Genomic DNA, 23891 nt, shown 5'->3' with positions numbered 1-23891 from the left:
AGTTTACAAACTGTCAGAAGTAGTTTGGGAATGTGTGCCCTCCTGCTTGAAGCAGAGCTCTACTTTAGCAAAGAGTTAAAAAACATCAAGAAATAGGCTGGAACAATGAGCAAACAACAGAAAAAATTCTGACTATAGAAAGTTACTATGTTGACAAGGAAGATCAAAACAGACACTTAGAAGAAGACAACAAAGTCAAAATTCCTACATCCAGAGCCTCCAAGAAAAATATGAATTGGTGTCACATCATGGAAGAGCTCAAAAAAGATTTTAAAAATCAAGTAAGAGAAATAAAGGAAAAATTGGGAAGAGATATGAGAATAATGCAAGAAAATCATGAAAAAAAAAGAGTCAACAGCCTGGTAAAAGATGCACAAAAAATATGCAAGTGACTAGCACCCTAAAAACTGAATAGGTCAAATGGTAAAAGAGGCACAAAACTTCAATGAAGAAAAGATGCCTTGAAAAGCAGAATTTGCCACATGGAGAAAAGAAAGATATACAAAAATTCACTGAAGAGAACTCTATAAACAACAAAATTTGAAAAATGGAAAAATAGTTAGAAAAGTACACTAAAGGAAAGAAGTCCTTAAAAAGTAGAATTGACCTAATGGTAAAGGAGGTACAAAAACTCAGTGAAGAAAATAATTCCTTTAAAAATATAATTGAGCAAGTTGAAGGTAATGACTTTATGAGATATAAAGAAACAATATAACAAATCAAAAGAATTTTTAAAAATGTAAATTATCTCACTGGAAAAAACTGACCAGGGAAATATATACGAGTGATAATTTAAACATTATTGATCTAACTGAGCAATATGATCCAAAAGAGCCTAGACATTATCTTTCTTGAAATTATCACAAAAAACTGCCCTGATATTCTAGAACTAGGGAGCAAAATAGAAATTGAAAGAATTCATCAATTACTCTGAAAAAAATCTCAAAATGAAAATTTCCAGGCACATGATAGTCAAATTCTGTACTTCCAGGTCAAGGAGAAAATATTGCATGCAACCAGAAAGAAAAATTTCCAATATCATATGTCCACAGTCAGGCTAACACAAGAGTTTGTATATTCTGTTTTAAAGAAACAGAGGACTTGGAATATGATATTCCAGATGGAAAAAAAAAACTAAGATTACAATTACTATTAATCTACCCAACAAAATTGAGTATGATCCTTGTGGGGGTAAGTGGACATTCAATGAAATAGGGACTTTCAAGCATTCCTGAGGAAAAGACAGAGCTCAATAGAAAATTTGACTTGCAAAGTCAAGACTCAAGAGAAGCATTAAAACGTAAATAAATAGGAAAGAGAAATTATAAGGATTACAATACTGTTAAACTCTTTATATTTGTAAATGGGAAAATGATACTTTGAACTCTCAAAAACTTTCTAATTAATAGGGCAGTTAGAGGGAGTATGTAGACAGAGGTCATGACTGTGAGCACAGTATGATGGCATGATTAAAAGAAATCAAATTAAGGAGTGAGAAAGAGGAATGCACTAGTAGAAGGGAAAGCAGTAGTAGAAGGGGATGCATTATCTCACATAAAAGAGGTGTGGATAAACAGAAAATGTGCATAATCACGAATTCTAAAAAAGAAAGAGAAATCAAGGATACTGCCATAATCTTTTCATAAGACAGGAATAGTCTCAATATCTAAATCATAAAAAGATAAAACACAGAAGAAAAAACACAGGTCAACATCATTAGTGAATGTTGAATCAAATATTTTAGGCTAAATACTAACAAACATAATACAGTGATTTGTCTAAGGAATTATACATTGTGATCAATTGTAATTTATGTCCTGGATACAGGAATGGTTAAAAATTATGAGAACAAGCAATATAATTAATCATACTAAAAACCAAAGTACTCAAAACAAAGATTATCTCAATAAATGATCAAAATTCTCTGACAAAATGAAATGCTCTTTTAGGCTAAAAATATTACACAGTGTCGGCATAGAGGAATTTTTTAAATTACATAAATTATCTATCTGAACCCAAACACAAGCATCATATTCAATGGAGATATATTAAGACATTTTCCAATAAATATGGAAGAGAGGTAAGGATGTCCACTCTCCCCATTACATTTTGCTATATTCTACAAATAGTAGCCATAGAAATAAAACAAGAGAGAGAAATTATACGAATAAAGACTGATAAAGACAAGATAAAACCATCCCTATTTGTTTATGATATGATAGCTTTCTTGGAAAATCTAGGGAAATCAATGAAAATAGTAATTAAGGCAATTGAAGCTTAAGCAATGTTATAGCCTACAAAATAAGTCTTCAAAAATCAACTGTATTTCTATGTAGTAATAACAAAGCTCGTGAAGCAATGACTGAAAATGAAATCTCATCCCAAAACACTATAAAATGGACAAAACACTGAGTATCATCCTATCAAAGCACATCAAGACTTGTATAGATTCAATTATAAAGTTCTCTTTTAGGAAATAAAAAAGCATTTAAATAACTGGAAGAAGATTCATTGCTTATGGCAAGGTCATGTCAATACAATGAAATGAAAATGCTACCAAGATAATTTATGCCCTTAATTCTATACCAATCAAATTGATGAGGATACTTTATAGAACCTAAAGAAATAGTAACAAAATTTATTTTAAAAAAAGATCTTGAATTCATGGTAAATGATAAAAATAAGTAGGGATGAAGGGAGAATCCCATTACAAAGGAACAATCATCAAAATCTTTTGGCATTGGTTGAAACTTATAACGATCAAAGAACGCATTAAACAATGAAATGTCAGAAAAATACATGTCAACAATCTGGTATTTGATGAAATGGAAAAAATAAATAACCTAGTAAATAACTCCTTATTCAATAATAACTATGGGGGAAAGTATAAAGCAGTCTAGCAAAAAAAAAAAAGCCTTCTACCAACATCTTACAGTACACTTCATAATATATTCTTAATGAGCAAATGACCTTTATATTAAATATTGCATTTAAAAATTAGAAGATAATTAAATGGTGTGCATCTCAGGTCAGAAAATGTATTCTTAACCAAACCAGAGGTAGAGGCAAATGCCAAAGATAAAATAAATAACTCTAATGAATTGAAATTGAAAAGTTTCAACACAGATAAAATTAATGCATGTAGTTTAAGAAGAGAAGCAGCTGAATGGAAAAAAAAATATTCTCATCAAATTCTAAACATTTGGTATACATGATATTTAAACAATTAATAAATACATATGAATAGCTATTTAGAAGAACAGTGGTCAGAAGATATGAAAAAATATTTTAAAAAAGAATTGTAAAATATTCAAAATCACGTGAAAGAATGCACTAAATCACTAACAAGAGAGACATACAAGTCAAAACAACCACAGGGTTTCACCAGTAACCCTGCAAATTAGAAAACCCTAATACAAATGGCAATATTCAGTGTTACAGGGGTTGTGGAATGATTGTCACACTAATATGTTTATGGTGAAGCTGTGAATAGCACAGCCATTTGGGAGGAAAAATTGAAATCCAAATAAAATGACGTTATCTATACCCTTTAAATCAGCAAGTCTACTAGTGAGCTTATATTGCAAGTAAGCCATCAATAAGAAGAAAATCCCCATATATTGTATCCCAAAATATTTAGTAACTTTTGTGTGATAGCTAAGGATGGGAAAAATATAGATGCCCATCAGTTTGGAAATGTCTAAAGACTGTGGTACTTGAGTGTAATGGTATATTATTATGCTGTGAGAAATAACATATGGATATTATTATACTGTTCTGAAAATGCTTGCTTTATTCCATAAATTAAAAAAAAGTAAAATAAACAAATGTGTGTGTGGGGGGGGGAAGAAACAATGTGTGATGAATACAGGGTCGCATGGAAAAATATAAATGAAACACTGCAGGCTGAAACAAGTAGATACAGGAAAGCAACATGCACAGTAACTACAACAATGCAAATGGAGAGAACTGTGTGCTAAAATATCGAAGTTAGATGTAACAAAATTATAAAGATCAATCAGGAGTAGATTATGAGATAGATATGAGAGGACACCTACAGCCCAACCTTTTTTTAGGTAGAATGTCCAAAAGTGTCAAATACTACACATGCGTTCTGACATTTTCAGTATTTTAATCAATTATGCTAATTATGCAAATTTTAATCAATTATGCTAATTATACTCTCTAGAAATTCTCTGTTATATTGGGTGCCTCTTTGGGATGGGTAGGGTGAATGATACTTTGGATAACTATGATGATATAATAACTTATCAAGAAATGCATAAAAAAATTATACCTCTCAAGAGGTATTGACTGGAGACATACTTAATGGCAACAATGACTGATCGTGAATAGGTCAGTGACTTCTTAATTGGGGATAATTTCTTTATAAGAGCTGGCATGTTATTGATAACTAATATAATACATATCGATATATTTATCCACCTCATTTCCCAAAAGGAAAGGAAAAAGGAGCCTGCTTTTTTTCCCATCGTTTTAGGATTCTTGCATGTGACAGAAATGAGCTTAATAAGGCACCTGCATAAGAGCATTCAATTTAAACTAGGGGCTGGTTGATCAGCCATTAAACAAGTGACCTGGACTAGCTGATCCTGTGCACATTGACTTTTCTTTCTCCACTGAGACTACAAGAATTCTTTTCTTTTGAAGATAATTTCCCTGAGGAATAAACATCAAATTGACAGCCTCCATCACATTAGGTAGTTCTGATTTCATTGGCATTAGTCTCTACCCTGAATGATGTTGGGAGGGACATAACTTGTCTGAGCTTGATGCTGGAAAATGACCCTCAGGCTTAGTGGAACCATATATATGACCATCCCTAGGATTCTGTGTTCTTAATTCCTTAGGTAAGCACCATTGCACAAGATGTTACAATACTCTTATACCAACTTAACCAAACATCTATCTGTTGGTTTCCCATAGCTCTTGGAGGAAAGATGAGAAGTATCAAAATCTTTTGTAAGCCTATAGATAGGTTTATGCAACTCTACTGGAACATAGTGGGCATTGTAATTAGGTACAGTAAAAAAAAAATGTGTAATAGCAAGTAAAATAGAATCTTTCGCTGCTTTTGTTTTAGTATAATCAAGAAGTATAATGCGTCTATTTGAATGTGACTGAGGAGGATCTTTCCTTCCCATTGTCTAGTCTAGAAAGATTTTAAGAAGGTAAATGCCTTTGGTTCTGGTTCTCTAGGAATGTGATGCCCTCTGGTTCCAAAAAGTGTATAAGGACTCTGAGAGTGAGGTTTTATTTGGGGACTTAGTTTTTGTAATAACATTTGAATGCCAGAGGAGGACTCTGAGAAGCTACTTTAAGGACTTCACTGGCTTTGAGAACCCAGATGTCATGCTTCCCTCTCTGGTAATTATGGTCATAGAGCTGTACCAGTCTGTTGAATTATGGTCAGGCAGAAAAGGCCATGTCTGCTGATTACTTCAGGATTTGCTGACTGGAAGTGTTTGTTTGGCCAGATGAAGATTCTGGAAAGTCACAAAGGAGCCCCTCAGCTTGAGAACCCAGATGTTGCACTTCTCTCTCTGGTAACTATGATCACAAAATTGGGGCCCAGCTATCTGTTGAATTAAGGCAGAAGAAGCCACATCTATTGGCTTTTAATTTCTCTGTACTTTCTTTGAGGTTCAGAGTGTTGACTCCCCTGAACTAGGTGAATGAATGTACTTGACTAAAGGATTGATGCATACATTTGATTAAAGTGATCATTTACCCCTTGAAAGTTGCTTTCCTTTTATGAATGCAGATCTAAGAACCTGTGATAGCAGACCTCGCTGTGTACGTTGGGATGCTTACTGATACACATGCAAAGGGTAAGAGATCACCCTCCATCATTGTTAATTCATTGGATTACTACCCCAGTAGGATTATTGATATCTGAGACCATAGAAAACTGAAATTGATTTATCTCTTGCACAGAATTTCTATTTCAGAGAGATTTGAGAGGTTGTGAGGATAAGAAAAAATGTTTAACCTTCCATCTTATTGACCATAATCCCAGATATAAAAACGGATCTTTATCATAGGCATGTTTTATTTAGTATTTTATTTTGCCCAGTAACATGCAAAAATAAGTTTTCTCACTTGGTTTGAAAACTTTTGAGTACAAATTCTGTACCTTTTTCCCTCACCACCAACCTCATTGAGATGGGAAGCAATTCAGTATAGGGTATACATGTGTAGTCATGCAAAAATATTTTCATAATAGGGAGAAAGGGAGGGAGAATGAGTGAACCTTTCATCAGATTCAGCTTAAGGAGGCAATAACATGCACACTCAATTGGGTATGGAAATCCATTGTACTCTACAGGAAAACAGGGCAAAAGGGGATAAGAGAGAGGGCGTAATAGAAGAGGGGGCAGATTGGGAGAGGGAGTAATCAGAAGCAAGCACTTTTGAGAAGGGACATTCTCAAAGGGGAGAATAGAATAAATGGGGAACAGGATAGGATGGAGGAAAATATAATTAGTCTTTCACAACATGGCTATTGTGGAAGTATTTTGATGACCACACATGTATAACCTATATTGAATTGCTTACTTTCTCAATGAGGGTGGATGGGGAGGGAGGAAGGGATGGAATTTGGAACTCAAAGGTTCAGAAAAAAATGCTAAAAATTGCTTTTACACTCAATGGAAAAATAAGACATATAGTCAATGAAGTATTGAAATCTGTTATTTCTTTTCAGGAAAATAGTTGAGGAAGCACATTGTGGGGGTGGGGTGACAGAAGGGAGGTCATATTGGGGGAAAGGTTACTCAGAACGTGAGCCATCTTGGGGTAGGGATAAGAGAGAGATGGGGAGATAATTTGTAACTCAAAATCTTGTAGAAGTGAATATTGGAAATGAAAAAACAATTAACTAATTGGTTAAAAATATGTATATCAGTAAGTTATACAAAATCCAGAATGAAACAGGCCTACTTTCCATTCCTTTTTTAGAAATATCTAAATATTTGTCAAAATAAAAATATTTTATCAAAATACTTCCCATTTAAACTACCACTATATGCAGCCCAATGATCCTCAGTATTTGTTACATAGGTTGGTGGGGCAACTGGTATCAACAGAACTATGACAGGTATTATAGAAAATAGGCATATAAAGCAATATCTTAGGCAAATGATGTCAACAGAACTTTACAACAATGTAACAGTGATCACATAAAATAAGCACATATAACAATATCTTAACATGTGGCTTAAGCGCAAGCACCCTATCATTCACCCCTCAAAAAAATGGGTAAGGGATGAAGGTCTCTTCTTCCATAGTTACTTTCTGCTGAGATTGGATGTCCAACTGTCCCTGCCCAACAGGTCCCATTGGAGGGGTGAGTTCCTTGGCCAGCATCCAGAACTTGGTTGATGTCAGGTTCAGAGTGACGTAACACAAAGGGCAGAGGGTGACATCCGGCTTAAGTGATTAGAAGTCTGCAGGTAGAGGGTATTAAACTTGCAGAAGACAAATCTGATAAACAGAAAAAGAGCCAAAAAGAAACAAGGAGACAACAACCAGGAGAAGGACAGATACAGGGTCAGGCATGCCTCTGGAGTTCATGAAACTACTATCATCGCCTCATGTACTGTTTGCTTTGTCAGATTTGCAGTTTTAAAGTCATCATTCTGGCTAGAGATATACTTTATTTAATCTGAACTAGGATCTGGACCATTTGTGTTCTCCCTGCAGGTATAATGCACTTGGCTACAATGTTTCAAGAGGGTCTCTTGGGGCAGTACTTATTTCCCTGCTCAGTCTAATATCAAACCTCCTTTCTCAATACATTTTATGCAGTTTATTTGTGGAATACCATCTATTCTTCCCAAATCTATGCGTGCTCTCCATAGAGCAGTAAACAATTCTTTTATTGTCAATCTATTCTCACTTTGAATCTGCTGGTTATTAGTTTTCTTCCCTCAGGTAAATTTATCTTTTTCATTAATTTTTACCATCCAAGATACCAATGTTTCTCCCACCCCTTTGGGTGAACTGACTCAAATCCTGTGAGTAAAATCCTCAATAATCTCCCCAAACACTGTGGGGTTCCGATTGATTCTACTGAGAAGCCTTCCATACATCCTTCCTTTTGTTATCTTCTTGCTTCTTTATGTGAGCTAAACTACCAGCAGCTTTTTCTTCTACTCCCAGAGACTTTCTAGCTTGCTCTTCTAAAGGAGAGCTTGAATGTGGCAACATAAAATCTTCTCATGCAAACTAACCAACTCCCTTTCCATCTGAGCTTTCTCTTCCAACAGTTTGTCTCTGCTTTTACACATAAAATGATAACTTGTTAGCAAGGACCAGGCCCTTCTACACACTCCTGCCATTTTTTTTCTTGGTTCTATTGGTATTCCATGCAAATATATTTCCAAATCTCTGGGCCTTCTCTTCTGTAGACTTGGTTCCTAATTCTCATAGAGCCCTCTGCTTTTAGACCTTTCTCTTGCTAGAGAGGAATAAGGTAAATTCTCCTAACATGGGACATCCATTTCTTCCTTTAAAATATTTTGGTCTCCAAAGAGAGGTCTCATATTTCGTGACTGCATGCTCATTGATATTTGTAGGGCAAACACAATATTCACAATGCTTTTGGTAGGTCTGAATATGTTGGCGTACAACAGACTCTCCATATAGAAGGCAGAAGAAAAACATTTATTCAGACACCAGAATGCCAAATTCCAACACCAAAAAACAAAATCTACCATAGAAAAAGAATAAATACATCATAGTAATCAAGAAGTCTATGCACATTACCAGGCCTTCTCACAAACACTCACAAGCCTAGATGTCTACCTTTCTGTCTCCCTCAGTTCTGACTGCTCTTACCAATTTCCTCTCAGCTTTGCTCTAGCTCTGCCTCTTCTTGTGCCATCCTTCCCACTCTATGTGACTTAGATTCACATGATTCAAGCTTCCATGTGACTTTAGCAGGTCACATGGGTCTATCAATGAATGGGAAAGATCTTTACTTTTAAATTACCATTATACTCCTGTATTGCTATTCTTTGGGATTTCTATGTTGCTATGATGGATTTGTTTTCTGGTGTTTGGTTCTGTGTTCCATGTGGAAAGTCTGTTATATTTTGTGATTGAGAACTATGCCAGCAAATTCATAGCTGCTGTAGGCATTGTGAATATCTCATTGGTGCTATATAGGAGTATAGAGCTTGCATAATTCTTTGTTGTGATGATTCATGACCAATTATATTTTCATTTTTTTAATGACAATGTAAAAAATATACAGAAATACAAAAAATATATAGAGAGAAATATAGTGATTTTATATATATATATATATATATATACATATATATATAGGGAAGTAAATGTTAAGAAGTAAATATTAATGCCTGTTTGCATTTCTGACACATTTGAATATTTTTTTAAAGAGAAGCAGACAAGAATAACAAGTTTACTTGTTCCTAGACTTGATATTGACTAGACATTTTGAATAGGGAGCATCTAAAAACTGTGATTTGAACAGGAAAATTACTGAGATTAGGTAGTGGCAGGATGAATATGAAAATCTTTACAAAGAAATTTAACTTAATATTGGAGTGAGTTTGCTTTGAAATTGTAGTGAATGTGCTCCCAAATGTAGCATTATGAACATCACTAGATGTGTCTGGTACTTAATAGTCACTTAATAAAAGTTTGTTGATTGATTGAATAGAGGTAGTGCATAAGTCTACTACATTCTGGATCTTTTACAGTTTTTTCAATTATTTACAATTTTCATGTGAAAAAGCCTTTGAAAAACAAGGACATGTAAAAAAGATGGAAAAAAATATAATGTGACAAGACTGTCTACTTCCTCCTGATTTTTAACATTAAACAAAAATTCATTGTCATTTCATTTCAGTGATATGATAATGACATTTTGTGTACCATTGCAGTTGAAAGAAATGCATAATGATTAATTAATGAAAAAAATCTGTTTTTTTAATATAATAAACAAAAATATCCTTCTTAATTATTAACTTAAATTTAATATTTTTGCTTTATTTCTGTAGGTGAACATCCTATTGAAGTAAGCTATGTATTTCAAGGGGCAGCTAGATGGTACACTAGATATGACTAAATAACTAACTATATTTATATGCATATGTGTGCATACATATTTATACATGTATATGCATGTGTGTATACATGTATATATATATTTACACACAGAGATGTTAGATATTTAGATAGATAGACAAATAGATATTTGGTTCAGATCTTCACTTTTATTGGTGAAGGTAAGACCTTATTGTGAAAACCACTTACCAATTGGGATTGATATCTTCTGTGTAAGATAGCTTTCCAAAAAACACATATTATTGACTTGCCTATTTTCATGCAACTGGTACATGCCAGAGGCAAAAATTCACTCAAAATCTTTTTCATTCCAAAGCCAGACCTTTTTCTAATGTGTCCTGCTGCCAGTCTTGATGAATATACTAATAGTTATTTTTGAATATACACATGACCAGTAAAGAATGTGAGCTGGTCACAACAAACTGAGAAAATCTGATGAAAATAAAAGTATTAGATGGTGTCCATCAACTTCAGTGTATCTTCTATGGAGATTTAGGGGAAAGCATTCAAAAGAGTTGCACAGGATGGCAAGGTGGAAATGAGTTTCATTTTGCATCTTTGGAAAGAGTTCCTATATCTAGGGAATAACAGAGTCTTTGAAGTGCCTAGGATATTCTACTGGTTTTCTGATAGAGTTCTTCAATTTATTATACTAAAGAAAGCCCTTGTCATGTAGAGTTTTCATTTCAGTAGCCATTTTTCATCCCCAGGGTGCATGACCCAATTTAGTAATTAAATGGCTCAATTGATAATTTTTTCTCAAGGACCTACTATGCGCTAAGCACTGAATTCAGCTTTGATTTACTGACATTTCTCCACCAGAGGATTATTTTTCTTCTTTCATTAGAAGAACTATACAATCTAGGACCTTTCTTTAATTTTCTCAATATTAAAAGCTACTCAAGCCTAACATGCTACAAAGGAATGAGACAAGCTCCTTAATATTATCATACTCCCATCTGTTTTATTCTGAAATATGGTGTGGAAGACTACGATGTGTTGTAGAAGTGACTAAGGCACAGAAACAGTCATCACTTTATATAGGTAAATTTTTCTAAGGGAATCTTTATCTCACTCAACTCCTTCCAATACTTCCCTATTCACTAGACTATCTAGGGATAGAGTGCAGTACAGTCTCTCTTATTCTGGAGTTATTGGTAAGATCCCCTGATCTTTGAAACAAGTTTGCCCTGAAAAAAGAGGAAATCCTGGCTTAGTACTTTGATCATCACTGTTCTTTTCACTATTGACAATAGATGTATTATGCCAGCTTCTTTAGGTTCTACCCTGTTTACACTTTTGTATATCACTGATGTCTTTTTAAGAATCTTTGGAGTCTTGGGCAGTGTTGTTAACATGAATAGAAGTGGATTCCTGGGATTTCATTTGACTTAACAATGAAATGAATTAATATTGTATTTGTTTTAGTATATTTTTATTTATTATTCTAAACATTTCCCAATTATATTTTAATTTGATTCTAGCTATAAATTTGACTTGTCACACGCATAGTATAGTAGGGCCAATAAATTTTAAATGCTTTCCATATGTCTATTATCTGTAGTTTCTAGGACTTTTTCTTATGTGTATAGCAACCTGATTTTTCTTCTTTTAATATGTTAATGCAAGTGTAATCCTTCACTCTGAGTGATGCAAATAAATTAATATTGCTTGCTTGAGAATATGTACATGAATATACATATTTATGCTTAATTATATTCATGCTTACTAGTATTATTGTCTGTTGAAAGTTTTCCCTCCTTCCTCATGAAATCTCTACTTAGCATTTTATATGTATAATCATCAAAGCAAACAAACAGAAAAGCAAAAAGAGAACAGAACAAGCAAACATAAATATCTCTATAAGACCCTCCTTTGATCCTTCTCTTAAGAGAACTAAAGCACATTGTCTTGACACTTTGGTGAAAGTTGGCAGGGCTCATGTTAATTGATCTTGTGGCAAGATTCTTGCCTTTTGCTTTCACCTCTAAAATTAACTGATGTCTTTGTTCATTGCTTAATGATAAGCATATAGATGAAGTGCCCATCTAAGTACAGCCTCCTGAATAATCCCACACATCATCTACAAGACCTTCGATATCCCTCTTATTCCTGTTCTTGAGCAAATTATGGACACTCTCATATTCTGAATTCTCATTATGTCATTTAAACATCTCAATGTATATATGTTGGAAAATACATGGAACAGAAAACACCTTGCTCTTAGAACACCAAAAATGAATGACTATCTTTATTAGACATCAAAGACTTTTTTTTCTTTAGAAAAAAAAAAGAAAATCAGGGAAATCATCTTTGGAAAAGCCACAATATCAAAATATGGGAAACTGCCAAACCACTACAGTTTGGGGAATTACCATAGCATTGCTCCAAACTCAATGCAAATTTAGAGCTCTGGAATATCCCACTCCCAACTCTACCTATGTGTAAATAATTTTTAATAAATATTCCTTAGGCACAAAAGTCTTTGGCATGGATTTCCTTTTTCCTCTATAATGAGGATTTTTGAACTATACCACATAATCACTCATTTGGATAACAGAAAAGGAGTAAACATTTTTAAATATCCACTATGTGCCAAGCATTGTGCCAAGTGCTTTACAAATATTAAATTTGTGAGATAAGTGATACTATGATCCCCATTTTGCAGTTGAGGAAATTGAGGCAGATAGTGGTGACTTGTCCAGGTTCACACAACAACTATCTGAATCCAAGTCTTCTTGATTCCAGGCATGGCACTCCATCCACTATGCTTTTCTAAATATCTTGGTTGTTTGCAGCCAGCATGTGGGCGAAAATTCTTGCTCTTCTCACAATGCAAAAGAAACATTTTACCTTTCCTGTCTTTGTGACTCAGCTGCGTGGCCTCTCCCACAGTGTTAACAATAATATCAATCTACTACAAGCTGAATTTTCTTGGGTTAGCATTTTGATTACTATCCCATCTATTCCATGTTTAACTTTAAAGGGGAAAAAAAAAATTACTTTCACGGCTAAAAAGGCTGAGGAAATAATGAGGCAAACTACTATTCCAGACCTAATTCTGACAAACAATTCAACAATGTTGAATGAAGTGAGAGTGACAGAAAATTTCTGTTCATCTAATTCACAGAACTATTCTCCTGTCTTCCAGTCAACCATGTGACCTGCTGCATTTCTTGGCCACTGCAAGATCAAAGAAGATTGGGCTACAAATGACTTGGCACCTTGGTCATAACAAAGGAATTCCCTTATTGGTTACTGATCAAGAAGAACTGATGATCTGATTAAACTTTAACAAGATAGTGATACCGCTGCAGCTTCTTTCTTCCTTTTATTTTTTGCATAACAAGTAATGTTCTCCTAGAGACAGGTGCCACTTTTTCAGAATCCAGTACTATGTCACATGGTCCTACATGGCAGTTGGAGAAGGGGAGGGGATGGGGCTTCTCCAGTGGAGCAGAAATCTGAGATACTGGCTATCATTATTGCACTGTTTCCTGATCATCAAACATTAACCTTAATACAAACATGTTCAAGTTTGCAGATAACCTGGTAAATTTAAGAGATCCAAAGATCCTTTGTTGTCTTTCAGTGGCAAATCCATTCTGGAAGGAATTCCACAACTTCAAGTACTTCTGGGAAAAGTTAACCAACAGCTTATAAATATGAGCCCAACTCTGCAAAAGCCATAAATTCTGAGGGAGGCAATACAGAGATGAGGTGCAACTCCTGGGAAGTCTAATATTAATAATTATAGCTATTTGTTGAAGTCTCTGTCAATGTCTACTAGTGTATACTTTTATATCTAGCATTTCTTTTCTGTGTAGAAAATTAATATTTTTCCTATACCTAATTCACATAATAGAAAAAATGCCTTACTCCTCCACCCTCACCACTTTGGAGAGACCCTAGACATGAACTAAAACCTAAGCTTTAAAGAGTCTAACCTTTCTTATTGGAAGTCAGTCTTCAACACATCTGTATATGAAATCATACCCACATGTTTATGGATCCCAAGATAAAGGTGATTTAGTGTATAGGGAGAGAGTATACAAAGCTTATAGTCAAGGTCATTTGGACTAGCCATGGTTATAGTTGTTAGAATAACAGAACAAGGTGTAGAGAGTGACCTCACTTGGTGTTAGGAGGTGCTATGTGGGGCAAAAGTCTACACCCTTGCCTATAATACGGGGGTGTCACTGTGTGGCTTGAAGGGAGACAGAGGAGATATGTCTAGAGTCTTCCACCCATATTCCTCTCCAAAAGAGAATTTAATTCCTTTCAGGAAGAGAAGATGTTTGGTACTGGAGGCCACTCTGGTCTCTTTAGAGAGAATTGTTAGAATTACATACATATATATATACACACACATATATATGTGTATATATACATATATATGTATATATGTAATATATATATGTTCCCTTAAATATTGTTATATAGGGGGCATGATCAAGTTCAATCTAATAACTGATTTTATGTCAATATTATGTCAAAGAGGACCTTAAGTTTTTTCTATCAAGCAAGACATCTCTCCCACCTAATAGCCAGTTCCACAATGAACACACAGAGCAAATAGTAAAGAAACTCATTTATCCAGTCATAGCCAAACAGAAATCAGAGAAAGTATTTGTTGAAGAATATATAAGACAATACAGAGTGGAGAATTTTCCCATTGGGAGTGAGATAACTCAAAAAAAGAGAGTCTTGGATCTCATCCAAGGGGAAACTATTAGAAGTCTGCAAGCTTTAGATAGGGATGTGATGAAGTGGGTTAACTCTTCTCAAGTTTTTCTAGAGTATTTTTATTCAATAGCCTGAAGTGGGATTGGGTGCTTTTATCTTCTCCAATCTTTACAAAAGAACTTCCTGAAGCAATGTTAAGCTTGAAGATTAAAAATGACTAAAGCTCTTCCAATCTCTCCTGCAGGCTAAGACAATCTCTAATAACAAGGGCAAAGCCCCATAGCAATGGACTTTGGAATAGCTATTAGAATGATCAGCAAAGTACTGGCATGCAGAGGCAGAAACACTCCTTGAAAGTAGTGGCTAGTCAACTTCCTTGCACCCCATCCAAGAAAACATTTACTTTTTACTAGAGTATTTATTTTAAAATATGTATATATTTTGTTTTGAATTACAATGTGCGCCAGTCAAACATAAGTTCTTAAAAACAGGAACTGTTTCATTTTAACTCTGTATCTTTAGTACTTCCTCAAGGTTCTGGTTGTTATGAAGAAATTAATAAATATTTTTAAAGGAACAAATAAATAAATGAATGAGGCATTCCCTGAAGATTCCTCTGTGTGTATTCACCTATACTGGGGCTGCAGCAAGCAGAATAAATGCTGGCAATGTTGAGGTTCAGGGTGCTGGGGAACCCCAAAATACCCGCCCCAGGTTCTGTTCAAATGAATTCGACACAAACCTTCTTAAAGCCAAAGAAAAGCAAAGTTTATTAAAGATTTGCCATATTGGGTTGACTGTTAAGGAGCCTAAGCATTTGAAATGCTTGTATTAACTAGTCGGCGAGATAGAATTTCAGCTAGACAGAGTCTATGCTGGATCAAATCTGAGCCCCTTCATGGAGGCAAGATGGAACTTAAATACAGAAAAGACTGTAGGAGGGATCTGGGGATGGTCTAGTAATCTGGGGTGATAGTAGGAAAGATTTAGGGAGTATCTTGAGGAGAAGTCCAAGGAGGACATTAATGGGACTGGGGTGACTGGTCAAGGGTTGGAAACAGCAGGAGGCAACCTGGAGATAATGGAAGGCTTGGGTGGGAAGCAGCTGGAGCCATCCAGAGCTAACAGACAATGGAGAGCCAAACTAGGTGAAGTGTAACAGATCTGAGTATGAAAGGCCAGATTAAGTTGGAAGATTCAAGGGGAGTTCAAAGAGGTTCCCAGAGTCTGTTCCCCATAGTAACTTTGTCATGGACCTGGAACTGAGTGGGACATGGCTGTTTGCCAAGAAGGACTTGAGCAAGGTGCAAAGTTATGATCTTAGGGTGATCTGCTAGTCTCACGTTCTCTTGCCTTTGTATCTGCATGTGTAAGTGGCCACTGATCCTTGGGAGAGGCAGCAGGAGGTCATGAATTAGCTGTTTTCCTCATGTATGTATATTCCTCATGTATGTTTCTGAGACATTCTTGTCCTGCATATATCACAAAACTGACGGAAAATCAGTGAAAGTACATTGAGTAAGTGAAGCAATTTAGGTAGTATTGTCATTTTCTGTATGATTAGATTTACTTATCTATTTTTATTTATTTATTTGGTTGCTTGTTTATTTATTTACCATTTCTTTGGTTAGAGGAAACTTCTTACAGAATAATGAGAATGATACAAAAAATGCCTGTAATGTAAAAAAGAAAACATATATATATGTATATATACATATATATGTATATATACATATATATGTATATATATATATATAGATATAGATATATAAAAAAGTGAAAGGGACCTCCCCCCCTTAAAAAAAAAGGAAAATTAATGAGTAAGACTGATGTGAGAAAAGCACATTTCAAAAGTCTAAATACAGAAAATGTCCATGTCCAGAAATACTAAAAGGGAGTAAGTTTTGAATCACAAAATCTCAGAGATGACCTAGACTAACTTGAAGTTTTTAAAAATAGATTTTGATAACTGTATTTCATTATAATTTTTGTCCTTTGAGATCCTACATATTTTATTTCATGCATTTAAAAACATTATTCTGGGAAGGGATCTATGAGTTTCATTAGTCCATGTCCATGATGGGGGCAGGGAGGTTAAAAATGACTAGGACAACTTTGTCAGAATAACTTTAGTGGGGGGAAGCACAATACCTCCTTAGAAAGTTCATTTGAATTCTGGAAAGCTCAAATTATTAAGAACTATTTCTTCACATCATGGTTGCCTTCCTTAGTAACTTCACTCATTGTTTTTATTTCTGTCTCTTGGGGTCAAGTAGAAAAGGTATATTTCCTCTATGGCATGACAGGTTTTCAGATACTTAAATAGAATTATCATGGCTCACCTCCCAAGCCCCCACTGAACTTCAGGGTTAAGCAGCCATACTTTCTTAGTTCCTTTTAGCATTCCATATGGTATATCTCTAGATGGTGCAGTGAATAGAGCACCAGCGCAGGAGTCAGGAGAACCTGAGTTCCAGTCTCACCTCAGACCCTTGACACTCACTAGCTGTGTGATCTTGGGCAAGTCACTTAATCCCAACTGCCTCATCCTGGGTCATCTCCAGTCATCCTGATGAATATCTGGTCACTGGATTCAGATGGCTCTGGAGGAGAAGTGAGGCTGGTGATCTGCACAGCCCTCCCTCACTCAAAACAAAGTCAAGTGCAAGTCATGCCATTATTTCTCTGATGGCATAATCTTCTTTGGCAATGAAGGATGAACACACACACACACACACGCACACACACATTATCCTATTTACCTTCTCAGATAAGGAATGAGGTAATGAATGAAATGAAATGGAAACCTGAAGATATATTGTGAATGTTTCTAATTAAAAAAAAATGAGAGACATCTAGATACCCAGCATGCCTTGACAAGGAATTTTCTCATGAGTTCAGAATCATAGAGGTTATGCACAAAAGAAAGACATAAGTATCTTGGCCCTGTATGTTGCATAAAGAAACTTCTTAAAGCCACCCTGAGGGAATGCTTTGGGAATTGTTCTGCTTAAATGTTGCCAGTCCTGTTTTACAGTCAGGTTCAACTCTTCATGACCATGTAAATCATACTGTGCAGGGGTTTCTTGACAAGAAGTCATTTGGCATTTCCTTCTCTACTCAATAAGGCAAACAGAGATTATATAACTGCCCAGGACCTCAAACACATTAAGTGTCTGAGGCCAGATCTGTAGTCAGATTTTCTTGACTACAGCACTCCTTCCACTAGGTCACCAGCTGTCTCCTACAACTGTCAGCCTACAGTTGCCCATTTTGGATAATGGTAGTATTACTCTGCCTGTTAAGGTGGTGAGCAAAGGTATTTTCTGATGAAGATAACTCTCACTTTAGTTCCACCTCTAAGGGCATAGAGAATTATGTGAAGAGACTGATTTGCTGAATGGATGGTTACCCAAGCTCCCATGTTCCTCCCCTGAAGCTAACCTACAAGGAGAGTCATAGGTAGACATAGTAGGAATCCATTTCAAGCATGCCAGATGCGTTACCAGAGCCATAGGGAGCATCTGCTGAAAAATAAGCCATGAAGACATACCAGAGAGTAGGGCCAGAAAAGAAGCAGTCATGAGTGGGAAGAAGGGGCATTCAAATTGCAATGGCTAGAATAGAATGAATCCCATATTTCATCTAGGTATCAAGGAGAAGAACAGAGAGACATTCATCTGCTTAACGGCACTGGTCTATTTCCCCTTCTCTTTACCCTTCTTGGGAAAAACTACTCTTTTCAGATTCAATAATCCCTTCCAATTCTTAGGACACAACACCTTTCTTCCCCTTTTGGCTTCCTATGAAAGTAGTTCAGCATGTATAAAACCTGTTTTTCCCTTTCATTTTACACACTTTTATTTACTGATCATAAAATGCGCTGGCCAGTGAATTTGACCTTGCTTAATTATCATGCACAACCTAGAAGGGAGATTAAACAATCTAAATTATCAAGGTTTCATGAACTCAATTTGGAGTTTGCTAGTGCAAAACGACTGGTGGTTCAGTCGTACATTTAATAGAAATGAGAGTTTATTCAGTTGTTTTAATGAGTATCCTAAAAGAAGCAGTAGGGATTTATCTCTTAGAACATACTCCTGGTAAACCATAACTGGAATATCCTTGGAGGCAAGTGAAGAGATTGAAATGGGCAACCAATACTTTTTTTTCCCTAGAAGGTAGTAAGTCTGTCCTGGATTTGAAAAGAAAGCTTCACCATAGAAGGGAAATGGGTTGCCAGGGGAGATCCCTCTATAGTGGGAGAAAATGGAGAGATATGACTCCTGGTGTGAATGATTCACAGGGGAATTATCTTGCTCAACAGTATCACATGACAGTTATTATTTCTAAGATAGCCATATAAAAGAAGTGCTGCACAAGGTGGATGCTTACCTAAGATTTCCCTTTGCTTCTTAAAAATCACTGGATATAGCCATCCCTCCTCTTCTTCCTTCTTAAAAGCATAGTTTCAAGTTTCATTATACCACCTCCTGCTGCTTTCCCAGACTTTCCTTTCCATCTCTGAGTCATTCAACAGTTCTGCCACATAAGAATTTGTCTCCTCACTTTGATCCATTACTGGTGGATGGTGGACCCCTATTATGACAAAAAAAAAAAGAAAGAAAGAAAGAAAAGACAAAAAGGACTAATGTTAACTAGGAAGAGTAAGTGCATGGACTTTAAGCACTCCCTTTGGATTAAATACTATCTTGCTTTCCCTTCATTTCTCACTATCTTTTCACTTCTCTTCCCCTTTTCTAGCAATATGGCATTGGAAGGAAGAAAGAAAACTGCCTCTATGATGTTCCTCACCCATGCCCTGGGTCTTTTCCCTACATATTTCATCAATCCCACGTGACCCTGAAAGAGTTCTTTGAATTGGAATCAGAGTGATTTAAGGACCCTTCCTTCCACTTCAAGCAAATACATGCTCAAGGTACATTTTTCATACACCAAAACAGGTGCTTTTTGTGTTATGTTGGCAGCCACATTAGAACAGGAGGAGAAAAAAAAACCCCAAAACCTAGCCACATACAAAATAGATCTTATCCGAAGCCACATCTATTGAGATGAAATTTTAGAGTTTAACTAACTTGTTTTTGACATCATGTTGGCAAAGGAGAGTTGCTTAAAATTGTAATTGAGAGCTCTTCTCATTTGGAGCTCTCCACAAACTTCGATGGAGTCTTTGGCCTCATGGTTATTATTCGCAAACATAGGGTATATGCTATCAATTATTTTTCTCTGCTTCCAAAATCTGCATTCCCGGGTATCTTTGAAATCAGAGTTCAGACTGAACAGCTTAGATTTGAGAAAGGACAATTCAATCTTCTTAGGTAAATAATAAATAAGAAGATTTTCTTATTTACCTAGGTTCCACATGCCCGTGGTGTGTGTGTGTGTGTGTGTGTGTGTGTGTGTGCGCGCGCATGCTTGTGTGTATGTCCAAACCTAGGTGTAGACAGAGACTAGATCCATCTTGCATATTCAAAGTAAACAATAAACAAAGAATCACTGAAATATATAAATAAAAATACAAATGTTTATTACAAATGCACATACACACACACATATATATACATATATATATATATATATATACATAAATATGACAGAAATCTGGTCCCTCTTAGGTATTAAAAGTTAATGGTAAACAAGCAACCACTGGAATATATAAACACACACATACATCCTTATTACAAATGCACATACTCACTATATATATGTATATATATGTATATATATGTATACACACATATATGTATGTATGTGTGTATGAATACACACACATATTCCTGAAATCAATAGAAGGTTTTCTGATGTATTATATAAATAGTAAAGTGCTCATGTTTAGAGGAAATACTCTGACAGAATACTTAATGGGGAACCTTTTCTACTTTCAGTAACTTCTGATAAACCAGATGTCTAAGCAACAATCGTCATCAGCTGACATCCCTCTTTTAGATTTGTATGAGTTTAAAAGAATGCAAAGAAAAAATATTGAAAAGACAAATCCCGTATTCACAGGAACTTTTAAGTTTTTTTTATTGATGTGAGTCATTAGGAAAGCGAAATATTAATCCGTGAATGTTCAGCAAAAGTAAAACGTATCCCTTATCGAAAGGTAAACATTATTTAAATATACACATATGTATAAATATGCAGACAATACTATAATTGAATTATGTAGATCTAAATAATTCAGGTATATATTTAATAAATATTCTTGTCTTTCTGACTTTGAGAGTTATTTCATCTCTGTCATAGGGATTGTATTGGTAAAGTTTCATAGTCCTGGATTATCTCATCCAAAAGAAGGTCTATTGATAACCATTCTCTCAAATGACTCTCATAAGTTATTGAAAATTTTTTATGAAACAAAAAAAAGAAAGGAAAAACTTCTACATGTGCTATACAGATTAGTTTGAAGAATGAGGGAAAATGAATATTTTGAATGCAGATGTTTGACTATATGGTAGAGAAGTGGAGGTCAGTAATATTTTTTTTAATTAATGCATTAGACAAGACTTTTACAAATTACTTCTCCATTAAATGAGATGAATCAATGAGTAACTTTTTAAAATTGTCAAAGTTCAAACTGATAGAACCAAAGCTTACTTCCCATCTGTAAATGTTATAATTATGCTTATACCACTTGCCTTATGTAACTGTTGTGAGGAAAGTAGTTTGTAAAATTTGAAATATTCTGCAAATGTGAACAAATATTATTATGCTCGTTTTAAAAATGTTGACTTTGTTCAACTTTAAGTGGGGAGTCCTCTATGGGGATTTGAGAAAGTCACTGAAGTGATTTAAATGTTTTTTTAGGAAAACTTTTCTAGCTTGTACAGGATCAATTAAAGTAGGAGTGGTTACAGTTTTCCTGATATAAAATAATATAAAGCTGCACACATAATACTGATAAGTGATTGCTATATTGTATTTTAAAATTATAAAATTATTTTGTATATAGTATTTCATTTGATGGTCCCCCAAATCCTACAATGTATGTCCTATAGGTATTATCAGGTCCATTTTACTGATGAGGAAACTTAGGCTCTTAGGGATTAAGTGAATTGCCCATAGCTACACAGCCAGTGAAGTAAGACTTACATCCAAGTCTTTTTACTCCAAATTCAACACTTTCCACTGTGCTAGGGTGTTACTAGGTACTGTTTCAGCCTGCTAACTGGTTGGATAGAGGAGCCAAGACAGGACTTAGTCATTATACCTATAATTATTTCCTACCCAGCTTTAAGGGGAGCTGGGTTGCATTCATATACTGTATTGTAATGAAAATTTATGATTAAGACTAGTTATATACATTGGAAAAATTCTCAAGTGATTTGATTTGAAGTACAGCAGGTGGATCTCCTAATCAAAATGATTTCTCCTTGCTCCTTGATATTATACTTTCAGCAAACTATTCCTTCTTTTAATTATTAAGTTCCCTGGAGCATCCAACCCTTTAAAAGTTCTGATACTCCTGGAGGAGCAGCACTAGGAATCTCTAACATTCAGCATAAATTAAATTATCACATCTCTTTGAGGGATCTTTCTACTGTAAAGGAGAGATGTTGGTTTTTGCTAGGAAGGAGTGATGAAAAGTACCAAAAAAGAAAGGATGGGGACAAGTGACACCTAAAGGCAAACTTTGTCTGATTCACAATTTTGTTTAGGAATTAGCTTCCTCTTTTACATAATTTTTATGGTTGGGCCAAACTCTCAAAAAATTCCCAATCTTTGACAAACCTTTGAATATGACATGTGCAATGTTATTAAAACATATAACACCATATCATCAAATATACACTTTTTTTTTTAACATTTTGGCCAATATTTGATTTATAAATCACTTTTAGAAAGTAATTCTTTAAAATGGAAATTAAAAAAAGAAAATTTCTTTCCTCCTTCCTTTCTTTTTTTCTTTTTCCTTCCTCATTTCCTTCATTCTCCATTCCTTTCTTTCTCTCTCCTTCCTTCCCCCCTCCTTTTTTTCTCTCTCTATTTCTTTCTGCTACAGAAATTACTCTAAGAATAGTGTGCTGTGGATGCCCTCTGGTGGCAATTCTCAGCCATGGACCATTTCTTGTTGAAGTGGTTGCTCTGGAATATTCATAATTATTGAACATAATTTTCTTCGAAGGACAAAAGATGGGAAAAGGTTTGAGTTCAATATTTAGTTTGGAGAATAAGATGGAAAGTAGGGCTCCATTTAATTTATTTTTCTTTTCTGGAAAAAGAGACCTTCATATTTCCCTTTAATGCCAGAGGCTTATCTGCTATCTACTGGAAACCCTTGCATTCCCTTCCCATAATGAGCACACTAACCCTTGATCTGCAGTTGATCTAATTTTGTATTCTCTACCAATTACTGCCTAACATTCTGCACTGTACCACGTATTAAACATTAAAGTACAGCCTAAAGTGAGGAGGAGGAATTCTCTCTCACACTGTTCATTTCCTCCAAGTTATATTAGGGTATGATTTAAGCAGTGACGTTTCTAAATTTCATAGATATACAGATATAGATATATACAGATAGGCAGATAGGTATGTATATGTATATATGTGCATACATGTAAATATTTACATATATTATATATACATATATATACACACTCATTTATTTTTAAATATAGTATTATTGCTTAAAGAGATAGCTAGAAAAAATGTACTATCTTAACACCAGGACTGGAAAGTTTTAGCTCCTGATTTTTTCTTTGAAATTTTCTTTGAGGGATTAAGTTTTAAGTAATGGAGTGGGAAGTAGTGTGTGCTATGCATTCCAATCACTTCATTTTGAATCTTCTCCCTGGCTTAGCCTCCCATTCAAAGCAAAATCTAATTGAGGTACTTGTATTGTTAATGTACTTTTCATGGAATTTACTTATTTTTAATGGAATGGAAAGATCTTTTCCATCCATTAATAGGCTTATGTGACCTGCTTAAATCACATGAAGCCTGTGGTAGGAGGAGCTTGCTGAAATGTTGAAACAGGAAGGGTGGAACAAGAAAAAGGCAGAGCTGGAGTACAACTGAGAGGAAGTTGGTCAGACGAGTCAGAACTGGGAAGGACAGAGAAA

The 23891-nt window shown here is 35.0% G+C and overlaps 1 long non-coding RNA gene across 1 annotated transcript in view; it reads right to left on the bottom strand.

The window, feature by feature from the left end:
- LOC140507194 (uncharacterized) overlaps positions 1-19540 on the bottom strand; it is a 34348-nt gene extending 14808 nt beyond the window's left edge. The window contains exon 1 of the long non-coding RNA XR_011968238.1: positions 19198-19540. This is a non-coding gene — a long non-coding RNA (uncharacterized lncRNA). The remainder of the gene's footprint in view (positions 1-19197) is intronic.
- Positions 19541-23891: the final 4351 nt, after the last annotated feature.

The sequence above is a fragment of the Notamacropus eugenii genome, chromosome 5 (genome assembly GCF_028372415.1).
Source record: "Notamacropus eugenii isolate mMacEug1 chromosome 5, mMacEug1.pri_v2, whole genome shotgun sequence".
NCBI classification, from domain to species: domain Eukaryota; kingdom Metazoa; phylum Chordata; class Mammalia; order Diprotodontia; family Macropodidae; genus Notamacropus; species Notamacropus eugenii.
Note: the sequence above shows the minus strand (reverse complement) of the source record. Positions and strands in the feature narration are given on the sequence as shown.